This window comes from Myotis lucifugus, unplaced genomic scaffold (genome assembly GCF_000147115.1).
Source record: "Myotis lucifugus unplaced genomic scaffold, Myoluc2.0 scaffold_218, whole genome shotgun sequence".
NCBI classification, from domain to species: Eukaryota; Metazoa; Chordata; class Mammalia; order Chiroptera; family Vespertilionidae; genus Myotis; species Myotis lucifugus.
Genome location: NW_005871266.1, coordinates 1042342 through 1054413, shown reverse-complemented (window position 1 = coordinate 1054413; position 12072 = coordinate 1042342).

The window sequence follows — 12072 nt, the reverse complement described above, 5'->3', positions numbered from 1 at the left end:
CCTGGGAAACTTAAATAGGGCAAAGTACGTTTGTTAAAAGCTGGAGCTTTTTGACAGCCGGTGTCGCAATATGCCTTCTCTGTTTCTCAACTTGAGTGGGCCTGATTCGAGGAAGCAAATTTGAGGACCGTCATTTTGTAAGTGGTTTGGTGATGAAGAAGGCAACAACACCAAATGGTACCCAGGGGACCTGGAAGAATTCATGAACCTCCCTGGATTACTTACTTTCCTAATTTAAAAAGGCTGTCAACCTATCCTATATGGTTGTAAGAAGTCATTTTCAGCTTTGGGCTCCTATGTGTCTTTTTGAAACTATATTATGAAGGGTTATAGTATGTTTATTGCCTACTGAACACTAAACAGAACTTTCTAACATCTTCATTGACTTGGAACATCTGTAATTCTGATGGGAAGCCTGGTATCAGCAGATCAATTATTCTTTCTTCAGGTATATAACCGATTCATGAACATGAATGAAGAAAGGCATAGCCATGCTGAGAAGTCATTACAGTAGTAGCTAGTAAGTTAGTTTGTTCTTCAGATCTGAAGTACTTAACTGTAATGAAGAACTTATCATTTAATTGGATTTTCTCTGATTAGACTGTGTTATTTATATTTGAAACAAATATAAATATTTTGTATAAACAAAATAGTGTTCATGCCTCCCAAAAAATCAAGTAAAAGTGTTCAAAGTTGCTTCTATTTTATAAAAGGTCCTAAGTTATTATCATTTCTCATTCTTTAAAGCCCGTGTAGGTTTTACTCCCCATAAAATCTGCACCGTGGCCCTGGCTGATGTGGCTCAGTTGGTTGCCAGTTGTCCTGTGCACCAAGAGGCTGCCAGTTCCATTCCCAGTCAGGGCACATGCCTGTGTTTCAGGCCAGATTTCAGGTAGGGGGTGTGCAGGAGGTAGCTGATCAATGTTACTCTCTCCTCCTGCCACCCTCTCTAAACATCAATTAAATATCTTTTTTTTAAAACAAAATAAAACATAAACTTCAATCAAAAAGATTTCCCCCTACTCTGAGAATTCTGAACATAGAGATGTTATCTCTCAGCATAGCACCTAATTATCCTTGCGTGTTGGTTTAAGATTTTTCAAAAATTATTATTTGAACCCTGACTGGTTTGGCTCAGTGGATAGAGCATTGGCCTGAGGACTGAAGTGTCCCAGGTTAGATTCTGGTCAAGGACATGTACCTTGGTTGCGGGCACATCCCCAGTGAGGGGTGTGCAGGAGGCAGCTGATCAATGTTTCTCTCTCATTGATGTTTCTCTCTATTCCTCTCCCTTCCTCTCTGTAAAAAATCAATAAAATATATATTTTTTAAAATTATTATTTGATTTGGAGCATTTATTGGTTGTTTCTTGTATATGCCCTGATTGGGGATTGAGCCCACAAACTTGGGGTATTGGGTCAATGCTCTAACCAACTGAGCTACCCAGCCAAGGCTGGTTTTAAGATTTCAAACTCTTGGAAAGTGGAATCATTTTCCTTGCTCCTCAAAGTCTAATACAATGTTAGGCACACTTTCACAGGGTTTACTTTGTGTCAGAGACACTGTGATAAGCATTTTATAATATAATTCTCACGGTCACTTTCTAAGAATAGATTTAACTATCCTCTTTTTAGCCATAAGGAAACTGAGGTGCACAAAATTGAAATCACAACACAATCAGCAAGTAATAAAGCCAGAGCTTCCAACAAGGCAGTCAGATGCCAGAGCCCATCCTGTTAACTACAATGCTATAGAAATACCTATAAATACTGGTGGCTTTGGAAAAACAATAAATGGTGCTTTGTTCTATTCTGAATGACAAATGTGTTTACTCAAACCAGAAACCTTTAAAGAATCACATTTTTAAATAATGAATACAAATAAAATATTCTCTAAATTAGTGCATAACTATTACCTAAAATTTTATTACAAATAAAACGGTGCCTAAATAAGTCTTTTGAAAAACTGGTATTTATTTATATTAATAGAGGTTAAAAGTCAAATCCCAGACTCTCTAAAATGTTTTTGTGAGAAAGCACTACTAAATGAGAGAAATAACTCTTATGTTCAAATACTGTAAAATGAAATGCCTAAGCTGACCTTTGTTTCCAGAATGTTAGTGAAAACTTAAATAAGGTGAACTTACAATTCCATGTGTGTACACTGTGGTTATTGGTAGAAAGGGTAATAATAAAATAAAATAAAATAAAGCATGACCCAGTATTGCATATTTCTAGAAGCTTGTTTCTGCAACACATTTTGGTCATGTTCTATTTTTATACGAGCCTCAGGGAATCAGGACCGGGAAATATGTCTCTAAGGACACAAATCAGAGTGGGTTGTTCTAAAGTCAACAAGTACTTATGGAGTCTTTTGTGAGCCAAGGGATGTACTAGGCACTTCGGGCTTTACGAAAAGAAGCCTAATACCTAATTTTATGTTAAAAAACAAACCAACAACACACACACACTAAAACACCCAGAAACTGATGGTTCCCAAAACCCAAGTTCCCTTTTCATCAGGTGCCATCCATGTTGTCAAGTTTCACCAAATGAACGAATTTGTTGCCGTGCTTACTAATGTTGAATGTTATGTAACCTAATGTGGCAGTCGCTACAGGCCAGTGTAAAAATGGGGCCAGAAACGAGGTCCTGCGAAGGTTTAGAATGCTGTGATTCTAACTAGCATGGAGAGTCACCTAAAATTTAAATATGTACAGCATGTGACTTTCGAGCATTTCAGAGAACAAATTGCACTAAACATATTACTCAAGAACCTTAAGTTCTACTATCTTTGAGTCTTTACTATTCTGGCAGCCATGACTTCCTCAAGTCAGCCAGGCAGAGGTGTCACCTTGCTCAGCTCTACCTAAAGGCTTCAGGAAGAGGAGGGAAAACAAGAGAAGAGAGGAGGAAGAACAATTATCAGGGACTTAACCACTGAGTTTTGGGGGTAGTTTGTTAAGTATCATTATTGTGGACTGATATACTGAAATACTGGTATTTACTGCTCCTGTTACCTTGAGGTATAAGCAACACAGTCTGAACCAGCTTATCTGGTTTTTTTTTCTTCAGTATCCAATTCAGACATGCCTCTTTTCACCCTTAAAGAGAAGGGAGATTAGATAGTCAGTTAATTGCCAGAGCCAGTTAATTCCAGCTCTTAAATACCTTTGAACCGCTAACTTAGGCCATGGCAGTGGGGGTGGGGCCAAATTAAATAATTGATTATCCCCTTGGTGCATTAAAAGGGCTGGAATCAGACCAAGAGCTAGAACTTCTGAATAAGAGAATAAGGATATCAAGAGGGAAATATGAGTCTTTAATTATAAAATGATTTTTTAAATCAATTCTCATTATAAGTAACACAAATATTATATCAGAGCATTCACCACACATAGCAGCAAGCAAGTCCTAACTCAGGTTAAAATTTAAGTGTGACATAGAGATCAAATAGGCTAAAAATATGAATTGAGGCTGTGTAGCCTAGCTAAAAACATCAGTCGGTAGAGCTTCTTTTGTTAAAATGGAATCAGGAAATTTATTTTGTAAATGACTCCAGTTTCATGTGTTTGATTTTATTTTTTGTTCTATTTTTTCTTACGAAAAAAATCTAACCTTTGGCATTATAAGTTGGGACAACCCGTTCACAATTTGGCAAAATATATTGAGAGTTTTTTAAATGTTTATACCCTTTCACCCGGTAATTCTGCTTGCTTTTGGCAATATAACCTAAGAGAGAAAAAATTATAAGTGCATGAGACTGCAGCCCTAATTATGAGTGCTAGGTTAGCAAACAGTGTGAATGAGCAATAACAAAAGGCATGAGTAAATATGGATTATTTTGCAACCACTAAAAATTATAAATATGGAAACTATGAACCAATTTGGAAAATAGCTGAGATAATGTTACTTAAAGTAACCAGGATACATATGTATATATACACCATGATTCAACTATTTTTTTTTAAATATATTTTATTGATTTTTTACAGAGAGGAAGGGAGAGAGATAGAGAGTTAGAAACATCGATGAGAGAGAAACATCGATCAGCTGCCTCCTGCACATCTCCTACTGGGGATGTGCCCACCACCCAGGTACATGCCCTTGACCGGAATCGAACCTGGGACCTTTCAGTCCGCAGGCCGACGCTCTATCCACTGAGCCAAACCGGTTTCGGCTGATTCAACTATTTTAAATTATATTTTCAAAAAGACAAAAGGGAAACACATAGAAAAATAAAAACAATCCTATATAATAAAAGGCTAATATGCAAAGTGACCAAACAGCTGAACGACCGGTCGCTATGATACACACTGACCACCAGGGGGCAGACGCTCAATGCAGGAACTGCCCCCTGGTGGTCAGTGTGCTGGCAAGTGCAGTGGCGGTGGCAGGAACCTCTCCCACCTCAGCTGCAGCACTAAGGATGTCTGACTGCTGGCTTGGAGCGGGCCTAAGCCATCAGTCGAACATCCCCTGAGAGCTCCTGGACTGCAAGAGGGCACAGGCCAGGCTGAGGACCCCCGCCCCAAGTGCATGGATTTTGTGCACCGGGTCTCTAGTATGGTTATATAGTAAGATTATGAAGCTTTTGTTTTATTAATTTTGCTCTATTGTTACACTATTTTGTTTGTGCTGTACATAAAAAAAAAAATGTGTAGTAGTAGAAAAACCAACTTTATTTCAGCTGAATTAAAAGGACAGGATGGTTAAATTGGTAGTTAGAATGCCCTCAGTGGTGAGTAATGAAAATTATCAGCAGCAGCATTGTAGCTAACTGTATTGAGCATTTACCATTTTCCAGGCACTGAATTAAAGGCTTTTACCTGCAATTTGTATCACTAGTCAATATCTATCTAAAAAATTAGGTTGACCTATGAACAAGGAGGTCGTGGTTCAATTCCTGGTCAGGGCACATGCCTGGGTTGCGGGCTCAATCCCCAGTAGGAGGCAGCAGATCAGTGATTCTCTCTCATCATGGATATTTCCATCTCTCCCTCTCTGAAATCAATAAAAATATATTTTTAAGAAAAACTACCTAGTTGACATCTCTTCTTAAATGTCTTGTAGGTATCTCACACTATGTCCAAAATGAAACTTCTGATATTCCTTCCCAAACATGCTCTACCCACAGTATTGCTTGTCTCCGTTGATGACAACTACATCCTTCCAATTACTCAGGACAAAACCCTGGAAGTCATGCACCCAATTTATCAGGACATCCTGACAATTCTACCTTCAAAATATGTTTAGAGTTTGACCATTTATCACTGACTCCACTGCGAGTGCCCTGGTCCAAACCATCTATCTTGTTCCCAGATGACTACAGTAGGCACCTAACTGACCTCCCTGTTTCCACCCTTGCGCCTCCTCCAGTCTATTCTCAACACATGGGAAATATTCAAAAGGATCCTTTAAAAACCTGTCAGATCATGTCTCTTCTCGGCTCAAAACCCTCCAATGTCTTCCATCATACTCAAAATAAAAGTCAAAGTCCTGCCCTGGCTGGTTTGGCTCAATGGATAGAGCGTCGGCTTGTGGACCGAAGGGTCCCAGGTTTGATTCCGGTCAAGGGCACATGCCCAGGTTGCGGACACAGTCCCCAGTGTGGAGCATGCAGGGGGCAGCCAATCAGTGGTTCTCTCTCATCTTTGATGTTTCTATCTCTCTCTCTCCCTTCCTTTCTGAAATCAATAAAAATATATTTAAAAAAAAAGGTCAAAGTCCTAACAATGGTCAATAAGACTCTATATCATCTATGTTCCCCTCACTTCTCTGACCTTATCTTTTACTCTTCTCCCTTTTCATCACTTCATCCAGCCATAGCACATCAACATCTTTGATAATCATAAAACTATCAGTCATTCTCCTTCCCTAGTGTCTTTGTATTAAGACCTAGCTGTTCCTCTGCTCGAATACCCTTCACCCATATGTCCATATGGCTCACCCCTTCACTCCCTTCAAAACTTTGCTCACATGTCACCTTCACAATAAGACAACCCCTGACCATCCTGCAACAATGCAGCCTGCCCTTATCCTCCCAATATACTAGTACAAGATCTCTCTTACTCTATTTTTTCTGTAACAATCATCTTTTAACATGCTACATACTTTATTGTATACTAGTGTCCTGGTGCACGGATTCATGCACATTGAAAGGAACTTAATTAGAATAAATATTTTAATATTGCTATTTGACCTTTCTCTATAATAGAAGTGTCAACCAAATTCACGATCGATAATGACAGATCGAAACACACACCTGCAATTGGCGCCAGTGAGAGCTTTATGTGTATCGTGCATGCATGAGTTACCTTAGCCTTTTATATATATAGAATAAACTTGCTTAATTAAACCTGCTTTCTGATTTAGCTAAACTTTTTCCAGCCCAGTGAAGCACCCCAACTTCTCTTTCAGGTAATTGTCAGCAACACAGCAGTAAATATCAACACAAAGCAGATTATTATTGTAGATCACCCAGGGAGAACAAAGGGTAAAATATTTAACTGCAACAGTGTTTGACTACATTCTGTGCAGTGAGAAAACCTGAAGTCATGGTCAAGTTCCACCATTTCTTCTTTTCAGTCAGGTCAAGTTTCTAAGCTTTCTAAATCTCTATTTTCCGGCTAATGAAAAGAAAATAGGATTCTACTGAGTCTCCTATCTACTAGTACCTACTCCAGGACTTCTGTGAGGATCAAATGAGATGAGGCACGTGAAAACGCTTCATTTGATTAAACTGTAAAATGTTTCTACCTGGCTATAAAGCAAGTCGGGTTCCTGGACTGAAGAAACTGCAAGGAGGCTGGTCATCGCTAGGGAGAGGAAGCCGGGCGTTGCTATGTGACATCATTACCCGGTGACCACAGCGACCATTTCAGGGCTGGGCTGGGCTGTGGGCTGCATTTTGCACCATGGGGTCTTGGCAGCATTGGCTGTGATTTGGTGGGGTGTCACTCCGGGGTGGTGGCGGGACCTATGTCCCACATGGGGGAAGCCAAGTGTAGGTTTGTCGGCACCAGGTCTGTGGTGCCGTTTATTTTTAAATGGCCAGTGCGCATCATGGCAGCTCCTGCGTTGAGCATCTGGCCCCTGGTGGTCAGTGCACGTCATAGCTACCAGTCGGAGGGACACTTAGCCTTTTATATATAGAGATTGCCTACATCCCTGTTATAATGTAAGCTCCATGAGGGCAGAGATATGGTTTTATTTTCAGTACCTGTAGATGAAGAAATGTAACCACATTGCTGCCCTTTGGCAGAACTGGGAATTTTCCAGAAGGCATAATCCAGAGCCACTATGCTACACTACTACAACTAATCCAGCTTAGCCATCTGGGAGAAAAAGTAAAGCTAGGGCAGATACTCTTGCTATTTTCTTCTGAAATTCTTGTTGAATCCAGTTGATTTAAAAAATGGGAATGGAGTATGATGAATTAAGGGAACAAAAAGCAGTAAGTCACTGGAACTTTAGTCTTTTCTAGACCACAAAGACTGCCTTGACTGGGAAGACAATTCTGTCTTTCTCTTCAGTTGGGAGGTCTGAAGACATTAGAATACCAATGTGTTTTGTGGATACTATGTAAATGTCTCATTCCTCAGTGTGCAGACCCTAAGTGACTCCAAGAGCTAATCCACCATCTTGACATCTAGGTGAACCCAGATCCTTGACATCCTCTCCTACCCCCGGGTGAGATATGGATATGTGCACTGAGCTCTGGGCTGATCATGGAATTCCCATTAATTCTCTCTCTGGAGCAGGACACTGTTGATGTTCTTAACTCTGGCACCAAAGCCTTCCATCACCTTTGATCATCCACACATTCTCCCAGCTTTTAGCTATAAAACAGAGTCTAGGGAGTGGCGGGTGGAAGGAATGGGAATCCATTCATCTTGCTGCTGCCCTAGACTGCTTTCTATATGTAAGTTCCCTGTTAAACTCTTTAAACTGACCAGCTGGACTTGTCTGCCTCACAGTTTCTTCAGCATTGGGGGGCTGCAATGCTTAAATGGCCCTTTCACAAAACACTCACCAAACTTCCAATTTATTCAATAAATTTGATTACTCTGGATACCTCTATAAGTGGAATCATACAGTATTTGTCCTTTTTGTGATTGGCATATTTCACTTATCATAATGTCCTTGAGATTCGTCCATATTGTAATGTGTGTAAAAATCTTCCTTTTTCTTTTCTTTTTTTTTTTTCTTTGTTAATCCTTACTCAAGGATATTTTCCCACTGATTTTTAGGGAGAGTGGGAGAGAGAGGAAAAGACAGAAACATGTGAGAAAAACACATCGATCGGTTGCCTCCTGCACAAGCCCTGAGACCTTTTGTTCCTCAGGCCAATGCTCTATCCACTGAGCCAAACTGGCTAGGGCAAATTTCTTCCTTTTAAAGGTTGAATAACATTTCATTGTATATATACAGCATATTTTATTTTATTTTCCTTTTCTTATTTTTCTTATTGATTTTAGAGAGGAAGGGAGAGGAAGAGATAGAAACATCCATGATATGAGAGAAGCATGGATCAGCTGCCTCCTGCATGCCCCCTCCTGGAGATCGAGCCCGCAACCTGGGCAGGTGCCCTGATTAGGAATCGAACCTGTGACCTCCTGGTTCATAGGTCGATGCTCAACTACTGAGCCACGCCAGCCGGGCTTCTTTTCTTTTCTTTTTTCTTTTTTTATTTTTTATTTTATTTTATTTTTTAAAAAATATATTTTATTGACTTTTTACAGAGAGGAAAGGAGAGAGATAGACAGTTAGAAACATCGATGAGAGAGAAACATCGATCAGCTGCCTCCTGCACATCTCCTACTGGAGATGTGCCCGCAACCAAGGTACATGCCCTTGACCGGAATCAAACCTGGGACCCTTCAGTCCGAAGGCCGATGCTCTATCCACTGAGCCAAACCGGTTTCGGCTCTTTTATTTTTTTAAAAATCTTTTCACCATTAACCTCTTCTAGCCGGCAATAAGAAAGAACTCTTACCATTTGCAACAGCATGGATGGACCTAGAGAGTATTTTGCTGAGCGAAATAAGCCAGTCAGAGAAAGAAAAGTACCACATGATCTCACTCATATGTGGAATCTATAAATGAACCAAATAAACGGATGATCAAAAATAGACCCAGAGTCATAGAAGCACGAACAGGCTATTGAACACCACATTTTCTTTATCAGTTCATTCACTGATGGACACTTCTGGCTATTGTGAATAACGGTGCTATGAACATGAGTGCACAAATATCTCTTCAAAATCTTTTTTTCAATTCTTTTGTAATATAACAGGAAATGAAATTGCTGGATCGGTATAATTATTTTATACTTTGAGGAACTATCATACTGCTCTTACTAGAAGCTGCAGCATTTTACATTCCTGCCAGCAATGCACAAGAGTTCCAATTTCTCCACATCCTTGCCAGGACTGACTTACTTTTATTTTTTCTTTTTTAAATTATACCCATCCCAGTAAGTATGAGGTGCTAACTCATTGGGGTGTTAATTTGTATTTTCCAAATAATTAGTCATGTTAAACATTTGTTCATGTCATTGTTGGCTATTTGTATACCTTCTTTGGAAAAATGTCTATTCAAGTCCTTTGCCCATTTTTTAATTGAGTTTTCTGGTTGTTGAGTTATGTACTGGATACACTGTTGATTGTGTCCTTTGATGCATAGAAGTTTTTAATTTTTTTAAAATATATATTTTTATTGATTTCAGAGAGGGAGAAACAGAAACATCAATGATGAGAGAGAATCATTGATCGGCTGCCTCTTGCACACTCCATACTGGGGATCAAGTCCACAACCCAGGCATGTGCCCCAAAAGGGAATCAAACCATGGCCTCCTGGTTCATAGGTCGACGCTCAACCATAGCTGGCCGGGTTCAAAATTTGATATAACTGCAAACCACCTGGGTATCTTATTAAACTGTAGACTTCAATTGAGTAGTTTGGGGTGGGGCCTATTTTAAGAAGTTCTTTCTGACAAGTGCTGATGCTGATGCTACTGGCCCATGACCCAAACATAGAATAGCAAGATGCTAGGGCAGTTTTTTTTGTTTTTGTTTGAATGGTCTGAGTTGTCTCACTATGAAGTCCAATTTCCAGCCCAAGAGAAGGAGGAAAGAGAGGAAGTAAAAGGAGCAACTTCCTTTTAAGCAAGTGATTTGGAAGCTGCAGAAATCACCTCTGTTCCCATTCCATTAGTAAAAACTTAGTCGTGTGGCCATACCATGACTGGAATAAGCTACGAACCTATTGCTGTGAAAAATGGGAAAACAGTTTTGGAGGATAACTAATAGTCTTCCATGAATCTTATTCTAGGTCAGTTTCTTCATCTGTTTTACCAGGGCCTTTATGCCTCTAATATTTTGGGGTTTTGTGACACCAAATGTCCTCAACTGTATAAATCTGGATTCTGGGTTTACTTATTGCTGCTTTCTTATAATGTGACAGGAAATTTTTTGATTAACAGGATTTCAGGTGTGAAGCTGCAAAATTGAAGAAACCCAGGGAGCTGAATTTCTGTGTCGGAGAAAAAGGAGAGATTTAGGAGTTTGGAGAGAAGATTCCAAGGGTTGCAAAGCTGAAACTAGGCAAGGCTGCCTGAAAAAAGGGTCAGAAGGGAGAGAAGGTATCTGGTATATCTCCTCAAGAGATGAACTTGAGGAGAGAACAGAACTCTTTAGTGCGGTTATTTATTAAAGTTTACTCTTTGTTTTATGATGTAACCCTCCAATCCATTTTCTCTACAAAAGTCTTCCCTCTATGGATTTTCTTCTTGAGATACGAAGTACTGACTCCTAGCCTAAGGGTAGCACAAGGCAACAACAATAGCTGTTACTGGTTATATAATGTAGTAGGTTCAGTTATCTTTGACACTTAATTTAAAAATGAAAGAAAAATAAAACACATACACACACACACACACACACACACACGCACACGCACACGGCTGAGAAGTTGAGAAGCCTCCCAGCCTGCCCCTGTCCTCATGCTTACCACTGAGCTGAGCTGGAGGAGGAATACGTTCTAATTTACACAGGGGTTTGGAATTTCAATTATTTCAATGACTGGCCAATTTCATTACAGAAATGAAACTATTATTGGAAATAAAAGTGCTGTGGGAACTTTTAATTTTCAAAGTGACCAAGAAAATTATGATCTTGCACAACATTTCCTCTGAGGTTTAGAGGGATAGTGAAGGGAAAGAATGAAGTTGCTTTTTACTTATACCTTATTTTGAGTGTGAACCATTTAATAGGATAGTTACAAAAGCTTGTATGCACATACCATACATTCTGTTCTACACTTTCCTTTTTTATCAAAATATAGCTGGGTGGCTGTTCCATATTAGTATATATAAATTTATGCATACTTTAAACAGCTGCATAGTAGACCATTATAAGGATGTGCAATGATTTATTTTAATTGTTCCCTTTTAGGGTGTTGTCAATATATTAGTGAGTCTTAATCTGTAAAGAAAAATGTAGAAAAAAAATTTAAAGCAAACACTTTAATGCTTCTACTGTACTTAAACACACACTTTCTAAGTATCTATTTTATGTGAAAGGTATTCCCATTTTAGAGAAACTTTGTAAACACACACACACTCATTGCTAAGCTTCATAGTAATCCACATCACACTTAACTATCCACTGGATGACTGTTATTAGTGATTGAAAGCTGAAATTCTGAAATTGAAAGCACTCAATATTAGGCAAATAAATTATAATTAAGCTAGGGGCCCAGTGCACGAATTCATGCACCTTGAAAGGAACTGTGGGCTGAGAGGCTGCGGTTGGCACAGGGGTGGGTCTTGGCCCATCCTCTGCACACCCACCCAATCCCTCCCACCACGGCCCCCTGTCTGCCCGCAGCCCCGCTCCTGCCGCCGCAGCTCCCACGTGCTGATAGCACCAGCCCCCTCACACCTGCTGATGGTGCGGAGCGATTGGGACTGGCACCAGGCACTGGCAGCGGGTGCAAGTGGAGGCTCCAGCACCGACTGCAGATGTGAGCGGGGCCGGTGCTGGCAGTGGGTGCAAGCGGGGCCGTCACT